The sequence below is a fragment of the Euprymna scolopes genome, chromosome 13 (genome assembly GCF_053919585.1).
Source record: "Euprymna scolopes isolate OS-2025 chromosome 13, ASM5391958v1, whole genome shotgun sequence".
In the NCBI taxonomy this organism is placed as follows: Eukaryota; Metazoa; Mollusca; class Cephalopoda; order Sepiida; family Sepiolidae; genus Euprymna; species Euprymna scolopes.
The window spans coordinates 65,355,312-65,371,738 of record NC_136494.1 but is presented as its reverse complement, the minus strand read 5'-3'; the positions used below and the strand labels follow the sequence as shown (position 1 = coordinate 65,371,738).

General features: G+C 32.8%; 1 protein-coding gene across 2 annotated transcripts in view; it reads right to left on the bottom strand.

The window, feature by feature from the left end:
• LOC145292052 (syntaxin-6-like) overlaps positions 1-16,427 on the bottom strand; it is a 627,569-nt gene that overhangs the window by 495,775 nt on the left and 115,367 nt on the right. Inside the window, exon 1 of one of the 2 annotated variants that reach the window (XM_080138081.1) lies at positions 15,776-16,237. The exons of the other annotated variant lie outside the window; for it this stretch is intronic. The gene's annotated coding sequence lies outside the window, so the exon portion shown is untranslated. Of the gene's footprint in view, positions 1-15,775; positions 16,238-16,427 lie in introns of those variants that run through there. 2 annotated transcript variants of the gene reach the window in all.

Here is a 16,427-nt window from a genome sequence, read left to right as displayed (position 1 = left end):
AGATACATTTTTTAGTTTTAATTTTATTTTTTTCAATTATGAATACGAATTCAAAAGTAACTGGAAATGCTTGGACTTGTTTATTTATGGCACATTAAACATTTAGTGTATATATATAAAATGGCGATCTCTGTGTGTGTGCCTGCAATAAAAAATGTTAGGGAAAACTACATAAAAACTAAAAGTCTATTCATATGTAAAATTTTTAGGGGAAAAAATGGAAGTGGTCCTAAATCTCTGAATTACTGCTACAATTTTTAAAAGAAATCTGCAGACAGCACGTGATTATATATATATATATATATATATATATATATCACGTGCTATAATGTAGAGAGAAAGAAAGAGATGTGGGGGGAATATGTTTGTGTGTATATTTTCTATTTTTAATAGATCAACTTCTTCAAGATAAAAAGATCGATGATTGTTAACATATCACAACAGAGCATATATAGACAGCATTAGGCTACATTTCAGTGACCAAGATTTTATTCATTTTACTGTTCATTCTTTCCAAATTTGGTAAATATTTATAGAATTATTTCGTTCACAGAACATCAGACACGAGTATGTCAATCCTGGATGTTTTATCTATGAATTCTTCAGAAGCCAAAACGTTCTCCTGAAAAATACATAGGGAGGCAGAAAACAAAAACTCCCCTGAATTACATTTTCGCTCGAGGAAAGACAAATATCACTACACAGAAAGGGTCCTTTTTGGGTAGCAATATCTGTTTTCTTCATAATTCTTTTCACAAAACTATTTCAATATCTATCAAAATCATTTCAATATCTGTCAAAATCATTTCAATATCTATCAAAATCATTTCAATATCTATCAAAATCATTTCAATATCTATCAAAATCATTTCAATATCTATCAAAATCATTTCAATATCTATCAAAATCATTTCAATATCTATCAAAATCATTTCAATATCTGTCAAAATCATTTCAATATCTGTCAAAATCATTTCAATATCTGTCAAAATCATTTCAATATCTATCAAAATCATTTCAATATCTATCAAAATCATTTCAATATCTATCAAAATCATTTCAATATCTGTCAAAATCATTTCAATATCTATCAAAATCATTTCAATATCTATCAAAATCATTTCAATATCTGTCAAAATCATTTCAATATCTATCAAAATCATTTCAATATCTATCAAAATCATTTCAATATCTATCAAAATCATTTCAATATCTGTCAAAATCATTTCAATATCTGTCAAAATCATTTCAATATCTGTCAAAATCATTTCAATATCTATCAAAATCATTTCAATATCTATCAAAATCATTTCAATATCTGTCAAAATCATTTCAATATCTGTCAAAATCATTTCAATATCTGTCAAAATCATTTCAATATCTATCAAAATCATTTCAATATCTATCAAAATCATTTCAATATCTATCAAAATCATTTCAATATCTATCAAAATCATTTCAATATCTATCAAAATCATTTCAATATCTATCAAAATCATTTCAATATCTATCAAAATCATTTCAATATCTATCAAAATCATTTCAATATCTATCAAAATCATTTCAATATCTATCAAAATCATTTCAATATCTATCAAAATCATTTCAATATCTATCAAAATCATTTCAATATCTATCAAAATCATTTCAATATCTATCAAAATCATTTCAATATCTATCAAAATCATTTCAATATCTGTCAAAATCATTTCAATATCTGTCAAAATCATTTCAATATCTGTCAAAATCATTTCAATATCTATCAAAATCATTTCAATATCTGTCAAAATCATTTCAATATCTGTCAAAATCATTTCAATATCTATCAAAATCATTTCAATATCTATCAAAATCATTTCAATATCTGTCAAAATCATTTCAATATCTGTCAAAATCATTTCAATATCTATCAAAATCATTTCAATATCTATCAAAATCATTTCAATATCTATCAAAATCATTTCAATATCTATCAAAATCATTTCAATATCTATCAAAATCATTTCAATATCTATCAAAATCATTTCAATATCTATCAAAATCATTTCAATATCTATCAAAATCATTTCAATATCTATCAAAATTTAAAAAAAAATGATCAGAAACCAATACCTCAAATTAGAAATAAACTAACCACTTCTCAAAGATAAAAGGTAAAACCAGGGAATTTGAATTTCCTAAACCCACACAGAAGTATATCTCGGCCAGATACAAGCAAGGTCCGAATTTGACCAAAACTGATTATTAAGGACGTAAACTTGACTAGTATGATGAGCAACATCTACACAGGTTGTGCCAGGTAAGTACACTTAGAGGTTTTAAAAATTGATTTTTTTTTTATAATAGAAGAGATGAAAAAGATTAAAAAAGGTTAATACTATACAACATTATTTTTTTAATCAGTAACATGTAAAAATTACTTTAAAAACCATGTGGAATTGTGGCAGACAAAAACATCGATTCGGTTACAGATACTACATCTCCATTATAATAAGTGACAAAGTTATAATATCAAAGAGATACAGGTTTATAAGTTCTAGTTTTAATGTTGTTCTTATGGCTTGTAATAGTGACAGTTTTATTTGTCTTGTCTCTACTCGGTGAGAACAATCCAATTCGATTAAAGACAGTAGGAATCATAAATACTGTTTATGGGCTTAGTTGTTGACATTTTATCGTTTCTTTTATTTTTTATTTGGAAATGGCTGCCTTCCATTTTCTTTGTGACGATCGTGTACTACCTTATGTCACAACATCTTTCTTAGATCACAATTTTAAGAAAAAGGGTAAGTATTGAATTTAGTACGTTATATATTCGGACTCTATACGGGTTGGCAAAGATTATGGCAAATAGTATGAATTTCGAGAGTATTTCATTGAGTAGATGTCAAGACGGTCTGACGACAAACGAAAATAGATGCAGTGCACTCAGCAAGCGAGGCAATAGGGTTCAGAGGTCAGCTCCAAAGACAAAACACGCTAGAAGTAGATGTTAGATGGAAATTGCATCACGTATTCAACGGAGTTTTTGAGATAGTTTGCAGTGAGGAAGTAGCCGATTCAGACATTAACAATGTAGAAATCTAAGAAAATTTTTTAGATCTGTCTGTTCGGTAACCATTTTTAAGCTAAGTAAGAAGGAACTTATTATACCCTTTCTTTTATAAGAAATTAATTTTGGTCTCTCCCTTGTGAACGAACGTCTCTCCACATAAAACCTTTAAAACAACCAACAAGTCTCCTTATACGAGTTATTCACCTTAAACAACTGGACGCTGCAACTGCACAGGTCAACAGCTACACACATGGAAAGCAACGATGAAAAGAATGAAGACTAGACCGTATGTAAAAAAAAAGTTTAATTACATTGTTTTTTGATTGTTCACCAGCAACAATCCACATGTGCATAAGTACCCATCTGCTCGTAATGATTGTTCATGAAAATGTTACAAGTAACCAATGCTTAGCTGTACTACCAAATGAACCAGAACCAAATATGTATTATTCAAACTACTGATAAGTACTAATAAATACTTAGAAAGTAGTATTGTGCTACATAGTTCAAGACAAATAATAAAATCACATTGTAAGAGAATCTTTAATATTGCTAAAAAGAAAAAGAAACTTGTAATGCTAGTTAATCTCACAGCGTTTCGGCTGATATAACCTTGTACCATCTCTGGATGCATTTTGTTGTTAAGGGATCTATACAAAATTTCAAATGGAACTTGTCTAATCCACGGTGGTAGCTTATATTTGTTCTATCCTCAATACAGACGATACTAAGAATACAATTGCAAATTACTTAAAAGTTCTAATGGGTTTGGCCAAGAGAACAAGAGCATTAAATGTGGATTAAATTAAAGATTGTAATCTGAATGGAATTTCAGAGTGCAATACAAAGATTTCTGAATAAAGAGTGTAGGTTACGTTGGTCGAAAGCTTCTGAGAATAACATCCAAGATGAGAACAGTAGTTCGAGTAATTAAAATAATACAAACTGGCAGGACCTATAGAAATTGTACGGAATGAGAAATGTAGTTCATCAATAAATATTTTTCCGAGCAGCACAAAAAATGCTTTTTGGACAAAAAAAAAAAGACAATCACATGCAGCAAATACGAGTTTATTCACATTTCTATGAAAAATAGTGCCCATTGTATTTTAAATATAAAACTAACACAAACTAAATAAATTAATAAGTACTAATACTCAGAAAGTAATATTGTGCTACATAGTTCAATACAAATAATAAAATCGCATTGTAAGAGACAATCTTTAATTTACTCTTTGAGTCCAGCACCTCTCAGCGGACAATATTTTTTTTTTTTTCTTCTTTTACACTGTTTCTTTGGAATGTTTCACTAGCACCTTTCTTCAGTGAAGAACCAGTACATGTCGTAATTCTGAGTTCCTTTCTCACAACATCATAACAATGGTCATATATTATATTAAAAAATGAGATTACATGAAAGGGAGATCACTCATATTCTTGTCCAGGGTTGCTACATTGGCCGCCTTTTTTTTTTTTGAAGCAGTTTGGGCTTCAAAAATTCTAACGTAACGTACGGACTAAGGAACAAGCAGAATATAATACAGATTATCGATCCTAATCTCAAAATTTCAGAAACAGAATTAAATAGATAAAATGAGAATCCAAAGAGTTGGTACATAAGCAGACTTTCATGTTCTACTACGTTTAGATGGGCAAGACATTTTTCTGAGTTTTGATTGGTTGTTCGTCCATGAGTAAACATTCTAGTGTCTAAATCATTCAGGCAAGATATTATGAGTCAAGTGGACATCAACTGGAGTCCTCACCTCAATGTCATTTTGACTCTACAAATGGATATTGCTAAGATGCAGCTATTCAATCTGAAGCAATATAGATTGATGAGAATGCTATTTTAAATGGAAGTGTGACAAACCGAAGATAAAGCTATTTACAACTAAGTGTGACAGACTGACGAATAGAACTTCTTATAGAGATTCCAGAATGCTCCCTCACCCTTAAATTTATGTTCCTTACTTGCACTAATTTCTTTCCGACAAATTTATAATCTACTAGAATTTTTTTTATAATAAAAAATGTACTTATATTAGTATTGGAAAGATTAATCGGAATCGGAAAAAAATCAGAATATTTGAGGGTATCAGAATCGGCAAAATTTGTACCGATTTTCTGATGCCAAAACGACTCTTTTAATTGTCTTTTTTATTTGATGTTGTTTAAAGTTAAATCTTCCATTGCTGGTAATAATGATAAAATAATAAATATTTATTGATTTTAAACCACCAGCGAAGCTAAAATCGATAAATCTTCCTTGACAAGTATATTTTTACATTTATGAAAATAGTTGCACATTTAATATTTGTGTTTTTACAGTAATCAGAGAAAATACTATATAGTTAAATATTTAAAGATTTATAAAGAATCTGAATCGGTAATTGTATTGGAATTGGGAAAAATATTGGAATCGTCCCATCACTAATATATATATATATAGCCCGTTTTTTTCCCATACTTTTGTGATCAAAAGCGTTTTTTTACTAAAATTACATTAACATTTATTCAGTCAGGCATAAAAAGCACACACTGGTCTGTGTTAAAAATACAATTTTTAGTTTCAATAGATTTATTTTAATATTAACTTTGATCAACAATTTTTGTTTTGATTACTAGTATCATAAACAGAGTTGAAAGATCTCAATCTCTAATCGCCTTTCTGCCATTCAAATCATGCAATTTTTTTTATTTAGATAACCATATTTCAAGCGTTTTCATTGACTTAACACGTATTTCTTTTTTTTGGAGAGAGAGGGAGAGAAAGGGTAAATAAATTATGACCACACATGACATTTTAAAAATCATATTTACAAAAATCGCTTTATTATTATTTGTTCTTATAGCAAGATAGCGCAACTGAAATGAAGGACATTTTGTACCCAGCCAAACTTGTTTCCCTCCCCTAAAAGATTTAAACACTTAAGGGCCAAAGGCGAATCAAATTACAAAAATGTAATGCAGCACCTTTGCTGAAAACGTTTAATTTGAAAAGACTTTATTTTGAGAATTCGATTGACTTCCATTCAAATACTTACATTTCTTTCGAGTTTCATAAATTAAATTACATTCGTTTTATCGTTTATATTAGTAATCGTGGTCTAACCTTATAAATTATTGAAACAGGATACTTCACTTACAATTTGATAAAATATGAAATATTCATAGTCTTTATGATTGCTTAAAAGAAAATAGATCTATATCAAATATAACTGTCGTTATTATCGTTCAACTGATTCAATTGTGATATCAATATTTTGCAATTTGTTGTATAATATGCTTGTCACAGCAACAGTTCTTATATTTTTTCTGATGATCATCTCAGCGGTTTTATCTGAAAGTAGCTGTCCTTATCCGTCGTTGCCCAGGATAAATTACTAATGAAAATAACAATTATGTAACTGAAATGTAAAAATATTTTGCATCCTCTTAAAAAAAGAAAAAAAAAAGGGAACGCTGTATTGATGAATATAAAATTAATTCTCTAGAGATGTCATCATTTTGAAAATTATTTTATTCGAATAAAATAATTCATCAAAAAATATTCTTTCCACATAGATGCACCATTTATTTCAAATTTTACTTTCTATATTGTCTTCAAATAATTCATTTTTAACAATAATAACAAAACGTTGATAAACATAAAAAGTTTCAGTTTTCATAGAGAGAGAGAGAGAAATAAAGCCTTTTAAAAGAAAAAGAGTTAGCTCTCTTTAGGGAATGAAAAATAAGCACTCAATGTTAGATCGATGTAATATTGCAATCTCTGCCATCGAGTATTATATGGCATTTTATTGTTTATGCCTGCTTAATCGGTATTAATAGAACTTGATTCCCTTACTTATTATGATAGACTTCTAAGAGTAGTTGTTGATGGGCAGAAATCAGAAACTCATAGTAATAACGTTGGCGCCCCTCAAGGTTCCATCCTGGGTTCAACTCTCTTCCTGATCTTTATCAATGATCTCCTAAATCACATTCTTAGATCATTCGTAGACATTTATGCAGATGGCACGACAATCTATGGCAGCACAACAATAACAAAGACCTTTCTGATTCTCTCTTCTCTGATCTGGAGAATGTGGTGCAATGGGGAAAAGGTGGCTGGTTAATTTTAATGGATCGAAAACTAAGCTTCTCCTCTTACATCATAATTTCTCTGATCCCCATCACGCACCAATCGAAATGAATGACTCGTCTTGGGGAAGCTCCATGTCTTAACAAGCTTTTGGGACTGCCGTTCACTCCTGATCTGAAATGGAACATATACATCAAATCTGTTGCCAAGATCACTGGAAAAATGATTGCATCACTTTACCGCTCCAATACGTATCTCACAGCCAATGCAATCCTCTATCTTAATAAGAGCCAGGTACACCCTAAAATTGATGACTTGTCATATCTGGATAGGAGCGGCTCGGTGCACCCTATCCAGTCAGAGTTCAAAACCGGCTTCGAAACCTAGTAGGTGATGCCCTTTTCTCTTCCCTGCCACCTCTTTCCTACAAAAGAGACACTGAGCTTGTCTTTGCTCTATCATTATTTTTATGACGAGTGTTCGACTAAACTTCAATCTATAATTTCCTTTAGGCAAACTTTCACAAAAAACATTTGACTAGCTGCATATGATTTCTCCTACTCGACTAGCTATATATGATTTCTCACACTTTATCTGTGCCTAAATCTAAATGCAGACTCCATGAACAAAGTTTCCGTCCTACAATTGCCCACCTGTGGCCTACTTTCTGGTTAAATACAACATAGTAGCCTTCAAATCCAATGTAAATAAGTTCTCGTTAAGCCGTCCATATAAAAATATCAACTTCTACTGAACTTCCACCATTAACAATTACTACACTACAACCTTACATTCATTAACCCTTATCCTTGAATGACCTTCACTTCAGACCTTGATAAATGGTGATTCTCAAGTAAAAAATAAAAATGAAATAAAAAATAAATTATATATATATATATATATATATATATAATTTATATATATATATATTGAGAGAGAGATAAAGTGGGGGATGAGAAAAAAAAAGAAAAAAATCATGACAGGTGATCATACAAGGAATAGTTTAAAGCCATATAAAAGGAGTTGTCCAAAAACAGCCGCAAGTATGAAAATCTATAATGTTAATATTAATTTAAAAAAAGAGAAAAGAATGTGAAATGTGTAGAGTACTATAAGGTAACATAGGTTCTATGTCAAATGACCAGACATTGACCGTGTGCCAAAAACAAAATGACCAGTTAAGCAAAAACACTGCCAAACAGGCCAGCAAAACAGACGCTGATAACCTTATCCAGAAATGGGAATTATTCCAACACATAAAAATAACTTTTATGGTTTTTTCACAACTCTTAAATCGGCGGTCATGATTGACCAAACACAGTCTTTCTAAGACTAGTTACATCTTAGCTGATAAACTCACTGTAGAATTTTTGGTATTAACACTCAGGTAAATCCCCCCCCCCCCAAAGATTCTGCTTTGTTTTTGTTTTGTTTTTTTTGGGGGGGCAGATATTGCATATAAGCTTTTATAAAAGCTTAGAGCGAAGAAAAAGAGTAGGATTTAAAATGTGTGTATCACGGAGAGGCGGGGGGGGGGTCATATAAATTTAACATAAAATAATCTCATTTCAACCCTCCCAGAGAAGGGGTTACTTCATTGCTAATCGCCTGAGACGGGGGTTGCGCTAACATCTTTTGCAGAGTCTAAGGAGCACTGGAGCACTGACTTTCCGATTCTAGTGTTACAGTTCTTGCTGTGAAGGAGAACTAAATACTTCCAGGCCATTCCAACATTTTTGGGTAGTTAATAGATTTTGTTTTGTTTTTTTTGTTTTGTTTTTTTTGCTGAGTGCATTCTGTGCATTTGGAGGGGGGTTACTTTTAGGAGTTTATGTGTATTTTTACGACCTTGTCAGTCAGACTTCAGATTAGTGGTAAAATACTTTAGTTAACAGCCCTTAAAAGTTAAGGGTGAAAATAAGAATCATTTTATATTAAATTTATATACAACATCGATCCTCCACTCTAAATGCTAAACTAATTTTTTGTTAGTTTTATTCTTTACACCTAGTTTTTCAAGGTGCTTACATGTAATCGTCTAAAAAATATAATCTCATTTTGTTGTTGTTGAGAGAATTTAGCTAAGGGTGTTAATCTACAAATTTACCAAGTTTTTAAATATAGTATTTGTTTCTTTTTTGGTATATTTTACAAACATCATTAAAAAAAAAAAAAACTATAATTATACACATTGTGTATATCTTTAGATATGTACTAGACAGACCATTAGCCGGTAGGCCAACGTTGTTACATTAGATAGATAATAAAGGCAAGAGGTTAGATAAGTTCACAGCACCAACGTTTTTGTGCAGCTATAGTAAAAGAATATACAGACAAAAGTCGCCATCAGATTATGTGACGATACATCCAATAAAAAACCTTTCCAAAAGCGTTTTTATTTACGTCATTTAATTATTTACATCATTGCTTCCCTCACACTACTTCTTATCTCATTTAGCCGTTATTTATGTCATTCTCCTCCTCACATGACTTCCTCCTCCCTCTATTCCTCTTCCCACCACTTCTCCCCTTGGAGGTTAAACGCTTGCCATTGCAAAAGAGATTTATAGAGATTACTAGATACCTCAGACTGAACTCCTTATTTAATTCACAAAGATAAATTGTTTTCATTCTGTCAATTCTAAGTGACAGTAGTCGGGGAGGGGGGGGGCTTCATAGTTCAACCATTATTATAAACAATAATGACAATATTAGCAGAAATTAACATTTTTCCCCACTATGGCTGATAGAACGAGAACGATCTATACTCATGAATTAAATAAAGGATTCAGTTTGAAATACGGTCATAAGTTTCTGAGTTTGATAAAGAGCTACAAGTTTAACTAGAAGGTTCCTAAGTTTGAAAAGATTCACCTGAGGTTACATCGCCCGAAACACTGTGAATCAAACAACCGTGATGAAAATAGCTATTCAAATACATATTTACATTCTTGCCCGGAAGTTAGTCAAGGTAAGGTGTGGTTTTGTGAAATCTGTTAACTAGGACTAAAAACTAACTAAAAAGAATGACTAAGCAGTCCCGTAAACATTCCCCAGCATGGGCGCCTCAGTCAATTAGCAATAAACTGACCTCTTCTCAATGAAGGTAAAATCTGGGAGGGTGGAACTCCTATGACTGATTAGAACAGCAGTCTGACAGCCACAAAGTAACCAGCAGATGTGTATCATAATTCCAAAGAACACACATTATGCTTCATGAAGACTGAAACTAAAATTTAAAACCGCTAAAAATAAAATCTCAACTTGAGCTTCGTTTGTAACATGACTGAAATACCAAACTATAAATGAAGATCCTTTCTATCTAAAGATAATAATTAAGCCTTGTTCAAGTGATTAATCTTGCAAGATATTTGCAGCCAACGACAACAGAATGTTTAAAAATAATTAGAAAGAATAATTACAGGTCAGTTCAAAAAGGACGAATGATGTGGAAAATATGTAAACTAGAAATATATTCTTTCTTCAAAGGCATGAACGCAAGGAAGGATATTAGAATTGTTAAATTTTGTCTTACTTATAATCCTTTAAAAAAACAAACTAAAGCCAACGATTATACAAAATAATTATTATAATAGTAATAATAATTATGCGCATATCTTACCCACAGTGTGACCTAAACATATCTCACAATTCATAAGTTCATTAGTTTAGGAGTTTCTCAGCACATTCATGATTATTTATATACGACATAATCGCGTTGATATACCGGTTCTCGTCAGATCACTGAAGTTAAGCGATGTTAAGCCTGGTTAGTACCAGATGGGTGACCATTTGGGAATTCTAGGTGCTGTGTGTGCTCTCCGCTTATCTCGGCATTTGTTTCCAGTCGTCTTGTACATACACTTCACTTGCCACTGGTATCTAACAATGTCGACTCAGGAGAGGTGTGGTTGGAGATTGCACCCCTCCTGTCAAAAAAATTTCACGCACGGGCACCCCTTCGTGGGTATCCATAGTCTGTTAAGACTGAGACCTTGTGTACATTATTATTTACACTGACCATTCTGTTTAAAATTTCATTACATAATAGAAAATTTGATGTAGAACAATTCTTTTCTCAAAAATGTCTTATTTTAACAGGTTTATTGGGGGGGGGGGTGTAGACCCCCAGAAAAAAGATATATAATAGAAAGAAAGAGAAAGCCTGCTTAGATTAGCATTCCAGATGTTGACCAAATGATTGAAGCAAACATTTCTTAATATTAACCAATGAAAGAGTTGCTAGAATTACCTTATCCTGCCTTGACAGAGTTCAAAATAGATTTTGTAGCCTAGTGGGATGCCCTTTTCTCTTCCCTGCAACGTCTTTCCAACAAAAGAGAAGTCGTGAGTCTGTCTCTGCTCTATCGTTATTTTCATGGCAAGTGCTCGTCTGAGCTCCAATGTATGGTTCTCCTCTTGCCAAACTTTCATGAAAAAAATCGTCTATCTACCACTATGCATGATTTCTCCCACTCTTTATCTGCGCCTTAAACTAAACATGGATTCCATGAGCAAAGCTTATTTCTTAGAACTGCACACCTGTGAAACGCTTCCGTTTGCCTACTTTCCAGTTGACTACAATACGGTCGTTTTCAAGTCCAATGTAAACACGTCTTCATGATCCGCCCCCTTAAGTAATCCAATTTAACAAATTTCACTACTAACGATTACTATGATATTGCCCATTGACTGTCATGCACTCGTTAACCCTTATCTTTGAGTAGCCTCTAGGTTTTGATAAATGATGACTCCTTTGTTAAAAAAAAAAATGTGTGTGTCTGGAAAATTAGTTTATGAAATAGTGGATAAGATATTAGCGTCTTTGCCATTGTGTACATCGCCAAACTGGAAGTGGTGAAAGTTTAAATTAAGGCTAGTCAATCAAAAAGAGGGGATATATCGACGAAAAAAGCGCATCCTCTCTATAGAAAAGTACCCAGTTGAGGGTGAAGGAATTAATGTTTCTATCCAATTTTCGATATTTATTGTCCGAAGTGTCGAGCATGAAACCGATACTGATCTTGTGAAAATCTGTCGCCTCTGTCGAATGTTTTAGGCAGACATACATACATAATTTAAACAGACAAGTGAGATTTATATTATAGACTAGCGGGGGGTACCCAGCGTTGCCCGGGTGTTTGGAGGTGTGTATGTAGGAGAGGGTGACCCTGTTTTAATATTATAAAAAAACAGGATATTAAAAAAAATTGGAAAAACCAAAACAAAGCAAAACAACGAACAAACGTAAGGAAAAAAAAAGGCGTAAAAGAGGAAAAAAAGTTTAGGTAGGAAGCTAGGCTCGAACCCGAAGCATCGAAGCTAAGGCGAAAAAAAAAAAAAAAAAAGCCTGACACGTTACCCCTATACCAAAGACAGACAATTGAGAACGGATAAATTTAAACCTTTTAAAACACTTGCAGGTGATTTAAACTAACGTCAATGTGTTCGAGGTCAAACATGACGTAATTGTCGTAGTAGCAGGAGGAGAGAAAATGAAGGAACGATTTTTTCAGCACCCTGCCTTGTAGAAAAGAGTCCAGTTTAGAGTGAAGGAATTAATGTTTTGGGCTAATTTTTTTATATTTGTCGTCCAAGATGTCGGGCTTCAAAATGATACTGAACTCGTGAAAATCCGTCGCCTCTGTCGAAAGCTTTTGTGAGACATACAAACACACACACACACACATTTTCGCTTATATATATATATATATATAGAGAGAGAGAGAGACTAGCGGGGGTTACGCAGTGTTGCCCGGGTGTTTGTAGGTGTGTGTATGGGGGAGTAAGTAATAACTCTCTTTAAATATTATAAAAAAGACGATGTTAAAAAAATTGGAAAAACCAAAACGGAAAAAAAAAATGGCATAAATAAACCTGTCGGATTGAACCTGCAATCTTAAGATAACAACGCTGTGTGTATGGGGGGGGGGGAGATAAACTAAAGAATAAGCGAAGTAATAATCCTGTTTAAATTAAAAGAAAAAAAAAAAAAAACGTTGCCCGGGTGTTTAAAGGTGTAAAAGAAAAAAAAAAACAGTTTTGGTCGGGAGGCGGGACTGAACCTGGAAGCCTTGACACAGAGGTGGAAACGAAAGCCAACCACTTAACCGTCTCGGCCATGAGTGAGAGTAATTGATTAGAGTGTTAAGTTAAGGCTTATAAAGCGAGTGAAAGAGGTTTGATTGACAGGTAGACGCTAAATAAGGTCATCGCAGGAGTGTTACGATGACGTGGCAGTATTTTTTGTTTTCGCTTCTCCAAGATGATGGTGGGGGTGGGAAGCAGCTCCCCATTTAAAGAGGATTGTCCAAATCAAATAGCAATTGTCTGATATAAGGAGAAACTCCACATTGATCAAAAGCTGATTGCTTTCTGGACGTTTCGGCGCTAAAGCCGCGAACACGAACCGTTTAAATTTAGTTTCACTGTATTTATACTAAAAAGCCAAACAAACGAGCGACAGAGCGAAATAGTGCAAACCTTATAAAAGTCAATGTAAATAACTCTAGACGCGACGCGCGTTCGCAAATCGTAGATATCATTATTTAGACAGTATATAAAAAGTTCTAAGAAAAAGTTCTGGAAAATGCCGTCGAAAAAAGCCTTTGCGAGACATACATAAAATGATCATACACATTTTGCCTTTTATATATATAGACTAGTGGGGGGGTACCCAGCGTTGCCCGAGTGTTTGGAGGTGTGTGTGGTTTTGGGTAAATCAAAACTCCGGTGGGGGGGGGGGGCTAAAATAAAAAAGTTTTGGTAGGTAAGTATGAGGATCGAACCCGAACCCTTGAGGCAAAGTTGGAAATTAAGCCGTGCGACGTTAACCATTGGGCCACCGCAAAATACTAATGGAAACACGTTTGAATTTATTTAACTATTAAGAATTGGCAGATGCACGTTTAAATGACTTTATGAGGTCAACTTTGACTGCGGGAGTATTTTATTTACTGCAGGAATGCTTTGTTTATTTTTATTTTCCAAGTTATTGGGTGGGGGGGGGAGAAAACCAGCTCCCCATAACAAGGGGATTGTCTAAATTGAATAACAATTGTCTGATATAAGGAAAATTTCTACATTGATCAAATCTGATTGCTTTCAGACATTTCCGGTGATTGCGACCAGAAAAATACCGCCCGAATTAGTGTCGCTTTTATTATACGAAAAAGCCTAATCCACATGCGGCGAGTGAAAAATGTTGAATATTTATCTTTTCAAAGTCGAGCAAATTAAATAGACATGCGACGTCCATTGTTAACTCGTAGATATTATGATTTATATGTGATATAAAAAGTTTTAAGTTGTGAGCCGACCGACCGCTTCTCAGAAAAGAGTCTTTCTTGGATATACACAAAAAGCGAACATACATGCACACATTTTCGCTTTTATATATATAGATAATAACTATAAAATCAGGCAGTATGTACAGAAAAATAGACAAGTGGACAATCCACAAAATATAAAAATGCAAAATAAAATCAAAGACACATCACTAATATTTTTTAATAACAGAAACTTTGCCAGAGTAAACAGAGATGCTATTTTTTATACTATTTGTACAGAAGACGAATATTAAGAGGAGAATGGCAAAGAAAAAGGAAGTAAAAAAATCTATATATCTATAGCCTAAAAGTGAGAATGTGAGAAAGAGAGGACATTTCTTAAGATATATACTCAACAAATTTTTGATCTACAGACTTGGAATTTGGTATACAGAGTATTCAGACAAGTGGAAAACATTTAATTGGTTTTCACCCGAAAAAAAAAAAAAAAATTGCTGCAAAAGGGTAAAAAATTGAAAAATTGGAACTTGGAGGAAAGAGTGGGGGTCATCAAATTTTTATCTGTCAACTGTTTCATGACTGCGTATGCACAGTCGTAAAACATGACAGCTTCCTTATGTTAAGAATAAGTAGGTTTGAAAATATTTTAAGATTCGCAAGCTGGTTTAATGGTTATCGTACTTGACTCACTGTCTTTAGGTTTTGATTGCGATGTCATCTCAAGTTTTTTTGGGTTTTTTTTACTAACAAGAAATTAAATGTTTTAAAAAAAACAACAAAAAAACTAATACTCACATGAACCTGTCTCGGTTCCTGTCTGTTTTATTTTTTACTTCATTTTTTTTTAAACGAATTTAACGTTACAGATTTCTGTTTATAATAAATAAAAAATCTGCATTGCGTATTTGGCTTTCGGGACAAGATCAAAGTGTAGTATCTGTTCTTCAGATGCTGCACTTCAATTTCTTGTTCTTGTGAGTGGAGGAGAAATCCTTCAAGATTGAGACAATTTTTATTTTTGTTCCTTTTCTCCATGTTAAAAAACGACCCTGGTGTCTAACTGTCACGTGGGGAGGCATTGTAAATAGGAAGAATATTTATGAGTATTTTACGACCGGGCGACGCCGGGCGGCCTGCTAATATATGTACTTGTAAACAAATGAAACATACTGACAATTTATCCAATTTAATCATAAAACCACGCTATAATTTCATTTTTTAAATAGAGCAACATAAATATCTTAACTACCAAATCTATGTTAATCTACTTAGTATTTTAATATTGGCTTAGTGATTAAAGCAGAAAGCAGGAAATACAGAGGCTTAATAGTGAAACTGGTTTACCTTAGATCACAAGTTAAAAAATGTCAAGTCAGTTTTCACAGCAGGCAACAGTTTGTGTCAATGGAGGTTAGTTCTGGTTAGTCTAGTGTTTTTTTTTTTCTTCTTCCAAACCCAGTTGTCATAAAGTAGAAATGTCAACTATTAATGTTTTGTAGGAAACAGCTTTCATCTGAGAATTTTTTTTTTTTCATTTACACCAACCACTATAAGGCAACAATCACATAAACATTTTTTTAACTTGATAAATGTTTATATGCGAAGAGCGTTCCCAAAGTAACACCTATTTATTTATTTTTTTATTGTGTTCGAATAGATCCAAGGGGATTACAAGTTGTACTGTTATGACGACTGTACTTGTGCATTCATGATCTGAAAGTTTCAGATTTCTATTACAGATATTTACGGTGCAAGACTCAGAAAGCAATCCCTGTCCTGAACGTGCGTCAGAAGCAGAGATGCCTCATTGAATTCCTGAAAAAAGTGCATTCAAAATGGTGGAGACTATGTAGAAAAATAAATTTTGGAGCACAAATGGCAGTTTGTTTTAATGGTATCACTCCTGTCTTCATAGCTTGTTCAACTTTTTTAGTTAAAAAAAATAGGAGGCTTTACTTTGGGAAGGCCCCCCTCTCTCTCTCTCTTTATATATATA